Source organism: Gopherus evgoodei, chromosome 1, assembly GCF_007399415.2.
Source record: "Gopherus evgoodei ecotype Sinaloan lineage chromosome 1, rGopEvg1_v1.p, whole genome shotgun sequence".
NCBI lineage: Eukaryota > Metazoa > Chordata > Testudines > Testudinidae > Gopherus > Gopherus evgoodei.
In genome coordinates this window covers 288,649,917-288,670,930 of record NC_044322.1, presented here as the reverse complement: position 1 = coordinate 288,670,930, position 21,014 = coordinate 288,649,917, and positions in this window count along the sequence as shown.

The window sequence follows — 21,014 nt, the reverse complement described above, 5'->3', positions numbered from 1 at the left end:
AAGTGATCCAGGTTTTCATGGTACTCAGAGTAAAAGGGAACATAATCAGGGTATTTATCTGACCATTTAAGCTGTTACAACACATGCACATTAAATGATCATTTGGCCTTTGTAGGTTTCACTTCTCTCTGTTAGAAACAACTTATGTCTGGATTTTTGTTCCCATTTTATATCACTGTTGATTTGCAAGTGCAACCAAATGTCCATTTACAGATTGCATGGCAGAGCAGATGTTAGCCATGATCCGCTCCCTGAAATCGACATGCACATGAGTCAAGATTGGTATCTGGTGTTTATTCAGGAGAACATAAATTTGTTAGCCTGACCAAGATTTATCAAGTCAGAATATTAAATAAATTTGCCTCTGGATCCTTAATTATTGTGTTCCTTCAAATCATGCTAAGTATTGACACTATTCACTATGTAGACATTATTTTAAATTTCATCTGACATACAGAAAAAGCACAAGTGAATATTCATTGTGAATTCGAACAACATAAAAACTGTGATCCTTCAGGTTTAGTCAAGACAGTTTAGTCCTAGATTCTGCCACTTAGTTATGCTGAATAGCACCTTACTCTGCAATTAGTCCCACTGAAATCAATGAAACTGCTCATGGAGCAAGCTGCTACTCAAAATTAATAAAGTATACAGTAAGGATTTTTGTGGCTGTGGATTTCTTAAAGTTCATGACAAAACATGTCTAGCTTAAAAGCTTTCATGATTTCAATGGTTTTGTTCTCTTTTTAAATGCCACTTTCACTTTTTTTGGTTTCCATCTATTTTTTTTATAACCTTCTGAGTTTTGCTTTGAGTTTGAATGAACCCAAACACACTTGGCCTGGTTTTGGGTTGAAGAAACCATATAAAAACTTAATATATTTTACACGGGTTTGAACATAATCATAAATCCTTCTCAAAACACTTGGAGAGGGAGGATATGCATATTAAATTTGGTCTAGGTTCCCCTCCTAAGGGCTGTGAGAACTCCTAAAGATTTTCAACAAAGCTGGGCCAAGTTTCACTGGTTTCAGGTTTGTAAATGAGTTTGGCAGAGCCCTAATCAGCAGGCAGACTATAGTGAACACTACTGAATAAATACAGCCATTGTGTGTTGTTTTTATTTTCAGTTTGTGATACAGCATTTTTGTGGATTATATCTTTAAATTTCCCCATTGTTGGTTTTACCCTTTTCACTGTTACCAAGAGGCTATGTCAACATGTTGAAAATGGTTTTAAAAGCAAGCCCTTTCAAATGAATGAAATGCAAGGGTTTGCATTGCAAGCCTTGCTGCACTAGACAATCTCATTTCCTGGATCTATTTGGGCTGTCCTGCATCACTGAAGATCTAAATCGATCTATTTTCCTGTAATTTAAAAGTCACTTTGCTCCTTTCCTCCCACTGTCACTTGCAGAGCTGTTCTAGAATTGCCTTCACAAGCTGCTGAGAAGGACAATTTTCAAATGGAATTGTATGCAGCTATCTTTCAATGACTGCATTTTGCATTGGTCTTGTTTTTTCTCAGTTAGGAAATTAGTTTATTATTTCACTGGAAATAGCAAGTGTCTGGCAAGTACCTCAGTATCATAGAATCATAGAAGATGAGGGTTGGAAGAGACCTCAGGAAGTCATCTAGTCCAACCCCCTGCTCAAAACAGGACCAACACCAACTAAATTGTCCCAGTCAGGGCTTTGTCAAGCTGGACCTTAAAAACCTCTAATGATGGAGATTACACCACCTCCCTAGGGAACACATTCCAGTGCTTCACCACCCTCCTAGTGAAATAGTGTTTCCTAATATCCAACCTAGACTTTCCCCACTGCAACTTGAAGCCAGTGTCCCTTGTTCTGTCATCTGCCACCACTAAGAACAGCCGAGCTCCATCTTCGTTGAAACCCCCTTCAGGTAGTTGAAGGTTGCTATCAAACTCCCCACCCCACACTCTTCTGCAGACTAAATCACCTCAGTTCCCTCAGTCTCTCCTCATAAGTCATGTGCCCCAGCCCCCTGATCATTTTCATTGCCCTCTGCTGGACTCTTTCCAATTTGTCCACCTGCTTTCTATAGTGGGGGACCAAAACTAGATGCAATTCTCCAGATGTGTCCTCACCAGTACCAAATAGAGGGGAATAATCACCTCCCTCAATCTGCTGGCAATGCTCTTACAAATGCAGTCCAATAAGCTGTTAGCCTTCTTGACAACAAGGGCACACTGGTGACTCATATCCAGCTTCTTGTACAATGTAATCCCCAGGTCCTTTTCTGCAGAACTTCTGCTTAGCCAGTCAGTCCCCAGCTTGTAGCGGTGCATGGGATTCTTCCGTCCTAAGTTCAGGACTCTGCACTTGCTCTTGTTGAACCTCATCAAATTTCTTTTGGTCCAATCCTCCAATTTGTCTAGGTCACTCTGAACCCTATCCCTACCCTCCAGCATATCTACCTCTCCCCCCATCTTAGTATCATTTGCAAACTTGCTGAGGGTGCAATCCCTCCCATCATCCAGATCATTAATAAAGATGTTGAAAAAAACTGGCACCAGGACCGACCTCTAGGGCACTCCACTTAATACCAGTTGCCAACTAGACATTGAGCCTTTGATCAGTACCCATTGAGCCGGACAATCTAGCCAGCTTTCTATCCACCTTATAGTCCATTAATCCAATCCATACTTTTTTAACTTGCTGGCAAGAATACCTTGGGAGACCGTATCAAAAGCTTTGCTAAAGTCAAGATACATCACTTCCACTGCTTTCGCCATATCCAGAGAGCCAGTTATCTCATCATAGAAGGCAATCAGGTTGGTCAGGCATGACTTGCCCTTAGTGTATCCATGTTGACTGTTCCTGATCACCTTCCTCTCCTCCAAGTGTTTCAAAATGGTTTCCTTGAGGACCTGCTTCACGATTTTTCCAGAGACTGAGGTGAGGCTGACCGGTCTGTAGTTCCCTGGATTCTCATTCTTCCCTTTTTTAAAGATGGGCACTAGATTTGCCTTTTCCAATTGTCTGGGACCTCCCCCGATCGCTATGAGTTTTCAAAGATAATGGTCAATGGGTCTGCAATCACATCAGCCAATTCCCTCAGCACCCTTGGATGCATTAGATCTGGACCCAGGGACTAGTGAATGTCCAGCTTTTCTAAATAGTCCTTAACCTGTTCTTTCATCACTGAGGGCTGCTCATCTCCTCCTCATACTGTATTGCCCAGGACAGCAGTGTGGGAGCTGTGAAGACTGAGGCAAAAAAACCATTGAGTACTTCAACTTTTTCCACATCATCTGTCACTAGGTTGCGTCCCCCATTTTCCCTGACCTTTTTCTTGTTGCTAACATACTTGTAGAACCCTTCTTGTTACCTTTCACATGCTTTGCTAGCTGCAACTCCAGTTGTGTTTTGACCTTCCTGATTACACCCCTACATGTTAGAGCAATATTTTTTATACTCCTCCCTAGTCATCTGGCCAAGTTTCCACTTCTTGTAAGCTTCCTTTTTGTGTTTAAGCTCAGCGAAGATTTCATTATTAAGCCAAGCTGGTCGCCTGCCATATTTGCTATCTTTCTACACATCGGGATGGTTTGTTCCTGCACCCTCAATAAGACTTCTCTAAAATACAGCCAGCTTTCCTAGACTCCTTTCCCCCTCATATTAGTCTCCACAGGGATCCTGCCCATCAGTTCCCTAAAGGAGTCAAAGTCTGCTTTTCTGAAGTCCTGGGTCCATATTTTGCTACTCTCCTTTCTTCCTTTTGTGAGGATCCTGAAATCAACCACCTCATGGTCACTGCTGCCCAGGGTGCCACCCACATCTTCTTCCCCTACCAATTCTTCCCTGTTTGTAAGCAGCAGGTCAAGAGGAGAATGGTCACTAGTTGGTTCCTCCAGTAGTTGCACCAGGAAGTTGTTCCCAACACTGTCCAAAAACTTCCTGGGTTGTCTGTGCACTGCTGTATTGCTCTCCCAGCAGATGTCAGGATGATTGAAGTCCCCTATTAGTACCAGGGCCTGTGTTCTAGAAACTTCAGTTAATTGTTCGAAGAAAGCCACCTCTACCTCATCCTCCTGGTCCAGTGGCATCACCCTTGTTGCTTTCACTTCTAAACTTAATAACCCAAACTTTCTCAACAGGCTTTTCTCCAGTTTCATTCTGGAGCGCTGAGCAATCATACTGCTCTCTTACATACATTACAACTCCTCCTCCTTTCTTCCCCTACCTGTTCTTCCTGAACAGTGTATACCCATCCATGACAGTGTTCCAGTCATGTGAGCTACCCCTCCAAGTCTCTGTTATTCCAATCACATCATAGTTCTTTGATTGTGCCAGGACTTCAAATTATTCCTGCTTGTTTCCCAGATTGTTTCTCCTGATCGCTTTCAGACTTGGGAACTAAGATGTGGATCAGTGATGGAAATTTCACTAGGATTAGCTGCAGTAAATTGTGCATGAATCTACATGTTGGGGGCAGACCTGCCTCCCAAACAATTAAATACTTCTAGCATTATGCATTTCTAAGTGAATATAATTTTCAGCATCTGCACATGCTGACAGCTCATGCCAAGTAGCTGCTATACCTATATTGTGCATCTAATTGAGAGGAATATATCATCTGAAAATTGTCTCAGCATTGCTGTAACAATCTCATCCCAATCCACTGGTTCTTTGGTGTAACGATAACAGGCCCTTGTATTTTTCTATCTCTAAGTTCCATGAGTTCCTGGAAAAGAGTCTCATCTCACAACACTTTGAAAATTAGTTGCAAAAAAAAAATAATAAAAAAATAAAATTCTCCAGTCTGTAGCCCTGCAAACTCAGGATTGTTCCTTGTTTTGTTCAGTCTAGATTTAAAAGATCTCAGCTCTGTAAAGGGGAGAGGCTCCTTAGCATATTAACAATCCCTTAACCATCCAGTGACTCGTTAGGGTAATTGTAAATTGCTTCTTTTGGAAGAGGCAAATGGTTCATCCTGTCTTAGGCCTGGCCAACTCTAGAAATGTTTGTGGGTATAACGGTGTGAGGTAGGGGGTGATTTTTTGTAACATTTTTATACTGCCAAAACGTTAGTATATAGACAAAGTTATATCAGCTTTTGTCAGTATAGCTTTTATACTAACAGAAGCTCTTTTTTGCTGATATAAGTTTTATCTACACACGGAGGGATTTGGACACTGGTATAACTATACCAGCAAATCTTTCTAGTTTAGATAGGACCCTCCGCTATTTCCATATACAATATTGCTCCAACTGTAAACTATGGTGAACTTATGCAGGTATCTGAACCATAGATTTATATCCCAATGTCAAAGCTTTTTCATTCTTTATCTGTATAGTAGGGACAAATGACAATACATATCTGGAGACATATTTATTGGTATTTCTGTCTCTTGTGGACTTTAAATCATCTGTGATGTTTTACTCAACTTCAAATTAAGGTACTGGATGATGTTTCAGTTATGTACTGGCCTGGCCTGGCCCTTATGCACAATGTGGGGAAAGATGTAAGGTCTTATCTCTCCTGGTGTGGCCCATGTAAGGGCTGGGTGGAATTGCAAAGCCTGTGCTCTGGAGAGTGTAAGGATTGTTAACTTCCTACTTCTGCAGAACTGCAGCCAGGTCGGAGACATAAACTGTCCCACTGGACCCCTTGGGGTGGGAGAAGCAGAAGGCGTTCTGCTTCAGGCATTGTTTCTCTTCAGTCTGGGTTCTTCTGCACTTCTCCTTATTATTGCCCTGATTCAGCAAGGTACCTTAGAATATTCCTATTTTTAAGCACAGAGATTCCTGCTGGCTTCAGTGTGCCTATTAACATACTTACAGCTAGGCATATACTTCAATAGTACGCTGAACTGCAGCCTGTGTGCAGTGCCACAGTGTATGGCTACGGGTTTGGCTACACTTGCAGCCATACAGCGCTGCCGCAGGAGCGCTCCCGTGGCAGCGCTTTGAAGTGCGAGTGTGGTCGCGGCACCAATGCTGGGAGAGAGCTCTCCCAGCATGCAGGTACTCCACCTCCCCGTGGGGATTAGCTTACAGCCCTGGGAACCACGCTCCCAGCACTGGGGCACTGTTTACACTGGCTCTTTACTGCACTGTAACTTGCTGCGCTCAGAGGAATGTTTTTTCACACCCCTGAGAGAGAAAGTTGCAGCGTTGTAAAGCGCCAGTGTAGCCAAAGCCTTATTTATCTCAGTATTATTGTTCAGCCTACAATGAAGCACTTATGTTTGTAGCCTGAAAAAAAAAATCTTAAGAAACATTCACACTAGCCTGTGTTAGCTAACTTGAGTTAATCGATCACTTACCTCTAGGGTAAAAAACGTCTAGTGTAGAGATGCCCTAAATGGCACAATCAGTCCCATAATATGTAGCTAATCTTATAAACCACCAAATGCAACTCTTTCTAGGAAATTTAAAACTGCCTTTTAAGTTTTAAATGGCAATGTTCAGTTAGCTAAAATGAAATCCAATAACATCACAAGATTTATTCTTAATACCCGGCTAATATAAATTATTTCTGGCAGACCTCCTCATACAGCCTGAACAGCTCAGACATAACTACAGAAAAAGCAATTTTGGGAGAATGATCTATAATCTTGTCTGGTGTGTGCATATGCATCTATCAAAGGATATTTGTCACCCAGTTACCAATTTTTAAGCATAGGTTAAAAGAGCAATGTCTTCGGTTCAGTCTCAAAAGCCCCAGATATGTTTACATGTTAACTCTTTCACCAGAAAATCTTTAAGATAGGAAGCTGAAAACAACATCAACAACAAAAAGACCTAGATCCATAGCATTTAAGGTGAAATTCTCAAGTAATCATAAATTGAAAGATGGCTACATTGTAATAGCAACAGCAGTAGTAGATACATGAAAGGCCAGCCACTAACTAAACTATGAAATATCAAAGCATGAAGATACCATATTATACAAGACTGCAAGTCATTCACACCACTATATTATTAATGATCAATCAGCAAGACATTTCCACTGAAAAACCTCTATTTTCTGAGTTACAATGAAACTTCCCTTGAAGGAAAATTCAGGAGGGACAGTGTTTTTCATTTTGTGTAGTATAATGGAATTCCAAATCTGACTGGTGTCCTTACCTGCTACCTTAATACGAATGGTTATCAATACTACTACCGCTAATAATGATGACCGTGATAGGAGAACAACAACTGATCTGTATCCTAGTTCAAAATAGGCACCTGGTGTAGGTGTCTATCTCCTTTCCAAAAAGTTCATGCTTCGACTATTATCCCTAGACATGTACACAGAGAGGAGTTCAGGTCATTGGGTTATCTCCTCTAAACCTCAGTGCATTTGTTCAATTTTTTTTTTAATAAAATGACATATACCTACTTCCACACTCTGCACTCTGAAATCCTCACCATTCTACAGAATCTTTATTCCAGAGTGGCATAAAGGGACCCTAACAGCCTCAGTTCTGGTAAGGGCAGGAGTCCCATGGTATAGGACGTGAGGAAGACAGCGGCCTCAAAGGACCTCTTCACAAACCCTGCTGTAAGAGGCATATCAGGGTCACATCAAGCATGGCAGGGACTTTTTGGGGGTGGGGTCACAGCATTTAGTACAAGTGAATCTATTAGGAACCAATCAGAAATGTTTCAGAGTGGTAGCTGTGTTAGTCTGTATCAGCAAAAACAACAAGAAGTCTTTGCGGCACCTTAAAGACTAACAAATTTATTTGGGCATAAGCTTTCATGGGCTAGAACCCACTTCATCAGATTCATGAAGTGAAAAATACAGGAGCAGGTATAAATACCTGAAAGGATGGGGGTTGCTTTACCAAGTGCGGGGTTGGTCTAACGAGAGAAATCAATTAACAGCAGGATGCCAAGGGAGGAAAAATAACTTTTGAAGTGGAAAGAGAGTGGCCCATTACAGACAGTTAACAAGAAGGTGTGAGTAACAATAGGGAGAAATTAGTATTGGGGAAATTAAGTTTAGGTTTTATTCAGGCCTAATCTGATGGTATCCAGTTTGCAAATTAATTTCAGTTTTGCAGCTTCACATTGGAGTCTGTTTTTGATGGTTTTTTTGTTGAAGAATTGCCACTTTGAGGTCTGTTATCAAGTGACCAGAGAGATTGAAATGTTCTCCTACTGGTTTTTGAACGTTATGATTCCTGATGTCAGATTTGTGTCCATTTATTTGCTTGCATAGAGACTGTCTGGTTTGGTTAATGTACATGGCAGAGGGGCATTGCTGGCACATCATGTGTCTCCCTTGGTATCCTGCTGTTAATTGATTTATCTCATTAGACTGACCCCACACTTGGTAAAACAGCCTCCATCCTTTCATGTATTTATACCTGCTCCTGTATTTTTCTCTTCATGCATCTGATGAAGTGGGTTCTAGCCCATGAAAGCTTATGCCCAAATAAACTTGTTAGTTAATTCATAGAATATCAGGATTGGAAGAGACTTAAGGAGATCATCCAGTCTATCCTCCAGACAGATTTCTGCCTCAGCTCCCTAAATGGTCCCCTCAAGGAGGTGAACTCATCACCTTGGGATTAGTAGACCAATGCTCAAACCACTGAGCTATCTAAGCTACCACATGGTCTGCTTCTTGTTGTTTTTTTAATTAGAAGTATGTCACACTTTTTCACTGAGGCTTCCAGAACTAAAAGGACATGTGCAAAGTACCAGTTTTTAACAAAATGTGACCTTCTGATGTGAGTTCTATTTCAAAATTGAAATCCACAATGTTCAAGGGGGTTAGAAATTGGGGAAAAAATTGTTCCTCCATCCCTAGCTATTGCTAGTCACTTTCTTCTGTAAGATTGTCCATAGTGTGGTCTGATTTTTCTTCCATAAACAGAAGCAGTAAAACTAGTAATGAATCTTAATCTGACCTGGGGTTTCCAGCAAACTTGAATGTCACTAGCCTTTGACATGGAGACAGGGAGCTGTGACTGTTCGCTTTGATCCAGCTTTTTGCCCTTGGCAGTAGCAACGCTTCATGTCATAAGAATAAATGAATAGCCATACTGCATCATACCAATGGTCCATCTTGCCAAGCATCTTTCTTCCCACAATGTGTGCTGCTAGACTCTTCAGAGGGAATGCACAGTACTGAGCAATTTACTGAGTGATTCATCCCCTGTCATCTAGTTCCAACAACTAGTTGTCAGAGGTTTAGGGAAACTCAGAGCAGGGGTTGAATCCATGACTATCTTGGCTAATAGCCATTGATGGATCTATCCCCCATGAAGTTATAATAGTTTTTTTTAACCCAGTTATAGTTATGGCCTTCACAACATCCCCTGACAACAAGTTCCACAAGCTGACTGTGCGCTGTGTGAAGAAGTAGTACTTCCTTTAGTTTGTTTAGGTGATCATAGAATATCAGGGGTGGAAGGGACCTCAGGCGGTCATCTAGTCCAACCCCCTGCTCAAAGCAAGACCAATTCCCAACTAAATCAAGCCTGACCTTAAAAACCTCTAAGGAAGGAGATTCCACCACCTTCCTAGGCAACCCATTCCATCAGAGGTTTAGCGAGCGCCCTCCGTACCCTCCGACCGGAGGGGGCCCCACAAGGAAGGGGGCCCCTAAAAGTGGCAAAAAAACCGTAAAGTATAACTAGGTAAGTGACATTTATTGACGCTATTGCACAATCCATGTCAGTTTTACTGACAAAACCGTGAAGTCATTATGATACATCATAATGCTATTGGCTACATCAGTTGTCTGTCGGTCAGTTTCAAATTTTAGTTGGACCCATTCAAAGAATGTGTATTTGCGTTCATAATGGCAGTCTGCGGATAAATGTTAGTAATTTAATTGTTTAGTTTTTTTATCGTTTCCAATGCAGAAGTGTGCTTTGTGATGTCTAAGAGAATGTATAAGAGCGGAGCTAGTAAACGAAAGCCAGCAAAAGATGCTGAGAAGGAACTTGAGAAAATTCCAAAGTTGTCAACGTATTTTGCGCTGCAATCCAACGTACAGGTACAGGCACATGAAACGGACAGCGCTAGCAGCGACTAATCGTATCCAGAAGTATCCAGAAGTGCTTCAAGTGAGGTTGAAGGTGAAGCCAGTTGTTCTACCAAACAAACTGTGACAGATATTCCAGCTGCTGCTGGGAAAGAAGTATCTGAATCTGAACCACTGACTGATGATCCAGGAGATTGGCCGTCTATAATATCGGACAGGCAATGTGTGACATTGTTACACGTGGCCCATCGCAGCAGAATGAAATTTACGAATTTCCATTTAACGAGGAAAGACGGAGGTTCACAAGTACTCTTTTCTATCGAACCATGGCAAATGGCGAGAAAATAAGACGTTCATGGTTAATGTACTCCGTTGAGAAAGATGCCATTTTTTGTTTTTGTTGTAAATTATTTGGCACTGGTGACATACCGCTACGTCGTGGAACTTCTGCTTGGAAAGCACTGTCAAAAAGACTTCAGCAGCATGAAACAGGCAACGGTCATCAAGACTGTATGGTGAAATGGTTTGACCTTCGGTCAGGCATAGTAAACCGTACATCTATTGACCAACTCGAATTGCAGGCTTTTCTGAAAGAAAGAGATTTCTGGAGAAATGTTGTCAAACGCATGGTTGATGTCATTATTTTCTTGTCCAAAAGAAACTTGGCATTTCGAGGAAGTAATGAAAAGCTCGGCGATCCTTCAAATGGCAACTTTTTGGGACTGTTTGAATTGCTTGCAAAGTATGATACTGTCCTCAGCGAACTTTTACAGAGGATTAAGAAGGCAGAGACACATGTTCAGTACCTCAGTCCACAGATCCAAAACGAGCTGATTCAACTTATTGCCAGTAACATTCAAGAGGCCAATATAGCGCAGCTTAAAAAAGCAAAATATTATTCAGTTATTTTGGACTGTACTCCCGACGTGTCACATGAAGAACAGATGTCTGTGTTGTTATGCTTTGTTGAATGCAACGGTGAAGATGGTGTCAATATTCATGAAGCGTTTGTTGGTTTTTTAATGTTCATGACACAACTGGCGAGGGCTTATTGGAAGCGTTTCTTGAAAAGGCAAACAACTTAGGAATAGACATTGCTGACATGAGAGGCCAAGCTTATGATAATGGTGCAAATATGAGAGGAAAGAATAAAGGAGTTCAAGCCCGCATGCTAGAAATAAATGACCGTGCCTTGTATGTACCATGTGGAGCTCACACTTGGAATCTTGTGATCTCAGACGCGGCAAAGTCATCGAAATATGCCGTTGACTTTTTTGGTCTGATTAACAGAATATACATTATCTTTTCTTCTTCACCTTCACTTTGGGATATACTTCAAGAACATATGCCAATATCTGTTAAAGGGTTATTGGACACTTGTTGGGAGTCGAGAATCGATGCTGTGAAGCCATTGCATTATCACCTTGAAGAATTGTGCAATGTTTTGTCATCTTTGCGAGAATATGCGCTCGAAAAGAAAGATGGCAATACAGCAACAGAAGCCAGTGCGCTTTTAGACCATGTTACTATGTGGCCTTTTGTTCTGACTGTGTACACGTGGTACGATATACTATTTCACGTCAATAAAACCAGCAAATTAATTCAGTCACCAGATGTGTCAATTGATGTACTACAGGCAGAAGTCGGTGCTACAATGAAGTATTTGGAAGACTATCGAAATACAGGATATAACTCTGTGGTCACAAATGCACGTGAAATAGCAGAGCATATGGGTATTGAGCAGGTGTTTCCAGAAACCAGGGTGCGACGTAAGAAGAGAATGTTTGATTACGAATGTGCTGATGATTCGAGTCGTCTTTCTGCTGAAGAAAAATTCAAATCGCAGTTCTTTCTTGTTCTCACTGATCAGGCCATATCTTCTGTTTCGTTGCGATTTGACCAGCTCGTGGAGTGGTATAAGTTGTTTGGATTTCTGTACAACGCTAACAGCCTGAAGCAGTGTCACAGAGAAAATGAACTGGAGAATCCCAGCAAAAATTTTGAAAGAAAAATGGGAGACATTGATGCCAACGAACTCATAATGGAATTGAATCGTTTTATTTATGTCATCGAGAAAGAGAGAGGACTTGTCAAGGCAAACAATTTTTTAACGTACATATACAAGAACAGCCTTCAGGAGATATATCCGAATCTTTGCATTTGCATCAGAATTCTTCTAACCACACTAGTTACTGTCGCTGGTGCTGAAAGGAGCTTCAGCAGAATGAAACTGATCAAGAATATCCTGCGCTCAATCATGACAGATGACAGGCTTTCTGCGCTTGCAGTTATCTCAGTCGAAAACAAGATTGCCAGATCTCTGAACTATGATGCATTGATTAACCAATTTGCGGAGAACAAGGCTCGAATGAAGCGCTTTGCGTAAATACGGAATACATGTACACTGTAGGCCTATGTATACATAATATGAACTCTGTATATTGTATAAAATAAATACCGCATTCCAGTTTCTGCACTGTAAGGGGCCCCTGACATATGTTCGGAGGGGGCCACGTTCTTTGTTGCTACGGCCCTGCATTCCATCTCTGGTTCATGTGTTATGTGCAGGTGTAAATAACACTTCCTTATTTACTGTCTCCACACCATTCATGATTTTAAAAAATTCTATGACACACCCTTAGTCATCTCTTTTCTAAGCTGAACAGTGCCCGTTTTTTTAATCTTTCCTCACATGGAAGCAATTGTCCCTGTGTGCTCATATGCTCAGACTTCTGTGAAACTGCACTGTGATATTCCGCCCCATAAGGCTTTATGGAAATATGTTTATGAATGTATATATGACATAACTGGAATATGTTTATGCTACATATGCCATGTAACATATCTCTGTAAGGGTTATGATCTACTAAATCTATTCATCCTATTTGTACGTATGTGTCATTGTATTCAAAGTTATGAATATTGGCTATGTACTTGCTTGATTTCTAAGTAGCCTCAGGACGTTCAGGGTAGCATGTAAACAATGGCTGCTGCCTGTAAAAACATGTGACTTGCCCATGTGGCTCCAAAACTCATAGACTTTAAGGTCAGAAGGGACCATTATGATCATCTAGTCTGACCTCTTGCACAATGCAGGCCACAGAATATCACCCGTCCCCTCCTGTAACAAACCCCTAACCTATGTCTGAGTTATTGAAGTCCTCAAATCGTGGTTTAAAGACCTCAAGGTGCAGAGAATCCTCCAGTAAGTGACCCATGTCCCACGCTGCAGAGGAAGGCGAAAAACCTCCAGGGCCTCTGCCAATCTGCCCAGGAGGAAAATTTCTTCCCGAACCCAAATATGGTGATCAGTTAAGCTCTGAGCATGTGGGCAAGACTCACCAGCCAGCACCCAGGAAAGAATTCTCTGTAGTAACTCAGATCTCACCCCATCTAACATCCCATCACAGACCACTGGGCATATTTACCTGCTAAAAATCTGAAGCTGGACTTTACATAGGAGGGAATCTCCACCCACAAGAGAAAGTCTATTTAAATCCCTGGGAGACCCCTCCATTTTGGTCTTCAGCTGACTAAAGAGAGAGCCTCTCCACCCCCAAAGGATATCCGAAAGAAAATGGAACAAAGGACTGTAACTACAGGGGGTCTGAGTGATGCTAGACCCATACTAGAAGGAGACTAGTTTGTAAAAGGAAGCTTACTGGAATTCCTCTGAGGGCGAGGTTTTTATCTGTATTCACTTTTCTTACTGTATTAGATATAGAGTTGCGTGTTCTATTTTATTTTGCTTGGTAATTCACTTTGTTCTGTCTGTTACTACTTGGAACCACTTAAATCCTACTTTCTGTATTTAATAAGGAAAAAGTGATTTTTTTATTAATTAACCCAGAGTATGTATTAATACCTGGCGGGGGGGAGATGTGCATATCTCTCTATCGGTGTTATAGAGGGCGAACAATTTATGAGTTTACCCTGTATAAGCTTTATACAGGGTAAAACGGATTTATATGGGGTTTGGACCCCATTGGGAGTTGGACATCTGAGTGTTAAAGACAGGAACATTTCTTCAACTGCTTTCAGGTAATCCTACAGCTGTTAGGGGACGTGGTTCCGACCTGGGTCTGGATTTGCAGCAGGCTACTGGTTTTGGCTCAAACCAGGCAGGGCACGGAAGTCCCAAGCTGCCAGGGCAGGAAAGCAGGGGCAGAAGTAGTCTTGACACATCAATTGACAGTTCCCAAGGGGGTTTCTGTGATCCAACCCTTCACAGGCACTGCAATTAAATCTGTCTCCACCATCAATAGTTTTGATGGATTTTTCATAAGTCACATAAGTCATAAGATCCAGTAATACAGGGATCATATGACACACTTCACGGTCAAATTCTATTCTTTGAAGGCATGGGATTCTTTTCTTCAGATAATATAAACACCTCAGAGAGAAACTGAGAGGTCTTTATGGAACAGAGTTAAAACTCCATCTGTCCCTATACCACAATAACCCCAGCCAGCAATGGCAGAGAGTGTCTAGAAGTTACCATCTCTGAGGAAAACAGGGAGGGAGAGTGGTTGTCCAAAAAGTTCAGCTCATGTGAAAACTTCAGTTGTCAATATTAGATTATAGGGATCGCTCTTTTGTAGGTCTTACAATCACACATTAAAAAACTAGGCTGCAGGACTTCACCTCTCTCTTGCTAACACAGGAAACAGGTTGTAATCCATAGCTTAGACCAGTGGTTCTCAAAACTGGTTCAGGGAAAGCCTCTGTTTGTTTACCTGCCATGTCCTCAGGTTTGGCCTATTGTGGCTCCCACTGACCACGGTTCACTGCTCCAGGTCAATTGCGGCTGTGGGAAGTGGCATGGGCCAAGAAGCAAGTGGATGCACTGGGGCACGAGCCACGTGGGTTAAGACTGTGTTCATATCATATTGCAGACCTTTCTCTGCTCATGCTGCCTCCCCATAAACTTCTGATGGCCTGTGCTGTCAGCATGTGTTTAAGAAGTGCCAGAAACAAAAGAACTAAGCTGGTAGCTAGCTCTGAACTTGGTAAGCAGCTTCCTTGGGGGTCAAGGAGCCAGCCAGAGTTCAGAATAAAGATCTTGAATCCAAGACCCAGCAATTCAAATTTAAGGTGTAGACTGTGAATCCAATGGCTTTACCACTCTGGCAAGTTACAGGAATGATTTAAACATGTGCCTTCCCCACAGAAGAGTTCCAGTGCTTTGTAAGGAACAATATTTTTTTCTTTCCAAGCAGTTTGTTTTTCTGTTCTGAAGTTATGGTTTAATCCAGTGTTTCTGTAAGAATTTGGCATTTTCCCACATTTATTTTAATGTGAAATATGGTGAAAGAGACAACCTTCTCTGCACTGTTTTCTGTGCATAGATTAAGATACATGCTCTGTACACATCAACAATACACTGAGGACTGGATAAAACATAGTTTTAAAACATGTTCATTTCATACTTATGAAAGTGAGAAAACTAACACAAGTCTGAGAAAACTAACACTAGCTTGAGAAAGGTGCAATTTGGGTAAAAAACACTTTGCAAGCTTCCTCTCATGCAATGGAAGCAATTTCCTCCATGGGTGGTCATACATATAAATCAAAATTCACCTTTCTACCCAAGCATTTGCAAAGGAGGTGGGTTAATGATCTGGGATATAAAGTGTTGTTATATGGTGCACTTGTGATGGGCAATTCAATTAACATAAGGTTGTAATTGCTTGTAGGTTGTTGTTTTTTTATCTAACATAAAATGCCTGGGATATGTGATAAGCACTGTAAAATCGAAATAAACATTAAATTATATTCCTAGGGGCTTAAATGGTAGTTGCATGAATTCATTTGAGGTTAGAATTTGTATCTATGCCAATGCACTGCCTGCTTGACCTGCAATGCCTTTGTTATACCAGCCTTAAACGTCTCTTGAACAAACTCTGTGTGGTACAATGTGGACTGTCACAGGGCTCCACTCACCACATTGGTGCCTCCTACTGGTTGTCTCAGGGATTAACTCTGCCAGGCAGTGCACTTTCTGCTAGTGATGCCTCGCCTGTCTTTGTCACCATCTGCAGATCTGCCTCAGTTGAAGTACTGCAGAGTCCTCTTCATGACTTCGCCCTTGGCCATGTCACCATCCATGTTTTCCTACCGTCTGGGGGTCCAGTGGGGCACCTCAGTTCTGTAGTCTGGCCAGTTCCCCAGTGGCGAGTGGGGGAGGGCAGGTGACCTAGGCCCATCCACTATTCTAGGTTCCAGCCCAGGGACCCTGTGGAAAGCAGCCTCTTGCTGCAACTCTCAAACTTCCTTTGCTTCTGCTTAAGTTCCCTGGGCCACTTCCCAGTGGCCCCAGCATCTTCTTCACCCTCTTCTCTCAGGGCCTCAAGCCTGCAAGTTCCAGCAATTAGCCAGGAGCTCTCTCTAGATTCTCTGGTCCCTGCTAGCAGCTGCTTTGTATGAAATACTACCTGCCTGCTAGGAACCCAGTCCTCATTCCTTGGGCTTCCTGCAGAACTTATGGCCTCTGGCCCTGCAGGTCCTTTTATGTGAACCTTCTGGGTCCTGATTGTCTGCTCCATTCATCCATTCTCTGACTGGCTGCTCCCTGCGCAGCATCCCTAGGCTGCATTTAACCCTTTGCTTCCCAGTGAGAGATGAAGCCGCCATCGCATGGACACACATCTGTTTAGTGCTAAGATAACCCCAACAAATTCATTGCCACTTGTGCCAAGTCTCCAGACAATAAAGTAAAGTACAGTAACCTGGTGCACCATCCAGACCCTAAAATAGATGTAGGCACAGTGATATTACTATAAACCTGTCACAGTTACAAGATGACAAAAACAAACAAACAAACCAAAAAAAAAACAACAGGTATGGAGTTCCTCCACACCACAGGTGGTATGTCTACACTGCGACTAAAATCTGATTCAGGCTTGCAGGACTCAGGCCAAGAGGCTGTTTAATTGCAGTGTAGATGTTCAGGCTCAGGATGGTGCCTGGGCTCTGGGAACCTGTGAGATGGGAATGTTCCAGAGCTCAAGTTGCAGCTCAAGCCTGAATGTCTACACTGCAATTAAACAGTCTGACAGCCTGAGCCTTGTGAGCCCAAGTCAGCTGGAGCAGACCAGTGCGGCTGTCTAATTGTGGCGCAGACATACTCAATGGGAACATAGTGAAAATAGGATTTTAACTGTTGATAAGTTACAGATGAGGACAAAGCTAATAAAACTACCCTACCCCCACACACACACACACACTAAACAGGCTGTTCTATTTAGAAAGCCAGGCATGTGCTTTGCTGCACTGATTTATCAAGTTGTTACAAAAACAAGGAGTAAATTATTTTATTTCTAATTGGCACTCATATGCTACTTGAGCGATCATGTGATCCTAACACCAGCTTAAACAATTCAAGGACAAGCGATCCAAATCCCTTATACATTGCAGTGTATCATGTGATGTGCATCAACCAGTTCTCACCCTCTGCATTGTTGCCCTTAGCAACAGAAAAAGCATGTGATGGTTCTTATGTGGTATAGCTGCCCTGAAACAGTGAGCGAAGGGATTTAAGCAAAATGAAGTGGACAGAAATATTGATTCAGACGTCTGGCGTTTCCCAGTGCATTGCAGTGATAATTCAGGTTCATAATTCTGGCTGAGAAAAGGGAAAGCTTTGAAAAGAAACACTGTGGCATTATTTTCAAGAATTTATTTCTCTGAAATAGTCACTTTTATTTACTTTCTTTACAGGTAACTAGACCATTTTGTTATTTTATCTCTGCCATAACACTGTGAAGGAGAAAGGAAAAAGAACAGTTAGGTATAAGATGAAGCTAATCAGAGTGATAAGATAGGGACTGAGGGCTACCACTTAGCATTGCAAATGGATGCAACACTATCCAGGACAGTACAGAATATTCAAACAAAACAAAATAAAGTAGAATGCATGTGTATATAATAAAATTAAAGTAGTGATACTGTGCATTATACAGTCCTCTCTATATCTGAGAATAGGGATGGGATTGTAGAGTGATGATATACAGCCTAAGAGATACTTCTCATGGGAGAACGTGGAAGGCTTCAAATCAATGTATTTACACCTGCAGTGCTATGAATGAGATATAGACCACACTGTCCAATACATACTATGTCAGTCTGGCAATGTGATATGCTGCTTGCATATCCAACAGTCTCAAAGACATAAAACCATCAATCTGATCTTTGGAATTAGGTTTAATTTAATCTAATGTCTATATTTCTGGAGATGGTTGGAAATTTTCCACTAGACCATTTTTCTGTTTTTAAAAAACCACATAGTCAAAAGAGAAACATTTTGTGGAAAAGTGTCAATTCCAACAAAACTGTGTTTTTAAAAAAACCAGCCTATTCTAGTGAGGCTGAAATGGGTTTTTTTGACCTATTGGAATGGAAGTTCTGATTTTGTAAACAATTTTTCATTTCAATGTTTTTATTTTATATTGTTACTCCATTTGAGCTGAGTGGCTAGTCGGAATTCAGGGTCTTGTAGGTTGCTCCAGTTAGGAGAAGAAATGATGATAGATTAAAGTATCTTTGCTGCAATTCTGTTTATTTGCAAGAACATACAAAGTCCCATTTGTTTGAATACAAAAGGAATCAAACAAACTAGAGACACTTTGCCTGATCCCAGCACCAAACTACTTTCAGTCAGCACATCCAAAACTCTCTCTATGCTCTTCCTCAGGATTATGCCACTGCGCTTGTTCAGGCTGAACTGGAGCTTCCTGCTCCACTGATTTCTCTGGTGCTTCTCCTGTGTCGTCTCTCTCCCTGTCCTCTCTCCTGCCTCTCTGTCTCTCCCACACACCCTTAACCACAACTATGGTGTACTGAAAACTAAAATTTGCAAATTGTTACTTTAAATTTGTAAGGGTTCCCTGGCCCTGCTTGCAGGGCAGAGGGCTGTGGAGTGAAGCATGTAATCTAGGAGCACGTCTACACTACTCGCCGGACTGGTGGGTAGTGATCGATCAATCTGGGATTGACTTATCGCATCTAGTGTAGACGTGATAAAATAGATCCCCGATCGCTGTGCCGTCGACTCCAGAATTCCTCCGCAGTGAGAGGCAGAAGCGGAGTTGATGGGCGAGCGGCAGCAGTCAACTCACCGCCGTCCTCATGGCCAGGTAAATCGACCTAAGATATGCCGACTTCAGCTACGTTATTCGTGTAGCTGAAGTTGCGAATCTTAGGTCATCCTCCCCCTCTCCTCCCCCAGTGTAGACATAGCCTGGGTCTTTGGCTGTCTTTCTTCAGCAAGGGATGGTGTGTTATGCTTCTTTGCCTTAGGGAGCAGGCTGCTTTCCTTTTTCTGTTTTTGGCTCTTTTGTGTTAAGGTTCTGAATTTTAGGAAATAAAGTAGTGTTACATTAGAACCTTTCAGAAAATTAAAAACAATAAACTTCTCTGTATGCTGTGAACATTATTAACAGCAAAACAATACTTAGCAAAGCTCTCTGCTCACATTTTCCTATTCCTGGGCCAGTTCCCTTAAGCTTTTGTTTTAGGTGGGGGCTGCTTAACTGTCTCTTAAAGCTATCTTAGGCTATGTCTCTACTGCACTTTTGTTGGTCAGAAATGTGAATAAAATACACCACTGACCAACAAAAGTTTTACAGACAAAAAGTGCCAGTATGGGCAGTGCTTTGTCAGTAGGAGAAGCTCTCCCACCAGCAAAGGAACCACTGCTCGTCACAAGTGGTTTTATTTTGTCAGCAAGAGAGCTCTTTCTCCTGCCAGCAAAAAGCATCTACACGAGAGACCTTACAGTGGCACAGCTGTAGTAGTACAGTGTAGACATAGCTTTCGTTGTTGGGTGGTAGTCACACCCAACAGTTTAAATGAGGCTTAACCCAAACTAAAGCAATAGAATATGAAAAAAGGTAAAAATTGGAATTAAATCAATTGGAGTTGCAACAAGCGATGCAATTTTGCGATGCAACAAGCTTTTTAATTTCTTTGAGTGAGAAATTAATAATTTTTGTTGGATTTTTGGACTAGTTTCAGAACAGGGGGAAGAAAAATTGAAATCATGGAATTTCTGGCAATATGGAAAATCCTGTTTCTCACCAGTTGCACTTATATTCTGACTTTGACATTTAAATAACTTGTAAGAAGAAAAGCTATACTTACATAGAAGTAAACTTATGATAAATATACTCAATATTTTTATATTGTAAGTGATTTTATTGTGGGCAAGTATGTTCACTTTTTGCGTATTAGACACTGGACAGAGCCTTGTATTTACATCAGCCTTAAAAATTTGTGTATAATTGATGTGAAAGATACATTTCATAAAACATTCTTATACCCTGAGTGAAAATACTTCAGTGAAAGGGTGGTCTTATGGTGAAGGCATGAATAGTAAAATTTGCAAAAGTGACTTAGATGATTTAAAAAATATTACCCAAAATCTAGATTCTATTCCTGATTCTGCCACTTTGGTCAGATCATTCTCTCCTTGCTTCAATTTTTCTGTCAGTAAAAATGGGGAAAATAATATTTTTCTGTTATATTTTATTTTGCAAAGCAAAAGTTAACCTTTCAGAATCAAAACACATATTACACAATATTCTAAAGTATATTTTCCCTACTGCAAGACAAATATAAGAGCACTTCTTAGGCACAATACATTAATAATTTATTCTATTCTCATACAGTGTTTCCACTTCATTTGTATACATCTTTTTTCTACTCTTATGCCTTCACACCTTTTCATAAAGCCTGAACAGTTATTAATTCTTGCAAATCTGATATTTTTGCCATAATATGGATCCATTATTGTTAGCTCAATATACGTTTGTCTTAACATTGCTTCATACTAATTCAACTGCCTATCTCTGTATATTTCTTTTTACTGAAAAAACTCTAAAATAAAATGTGAAGCAAAGAAATAACACTTGTGATGTCTGGGAATTGTATCACTAGAAGTAAAATATATTGTTAAACTTTGTATTGCTGAGCTTGGGTTTTTTTGGGAAAACCTCTGTAGGAAATAATTTTCAGTGAAAGAACCACTGTTACCTGAACACACCCTGACATGCTTT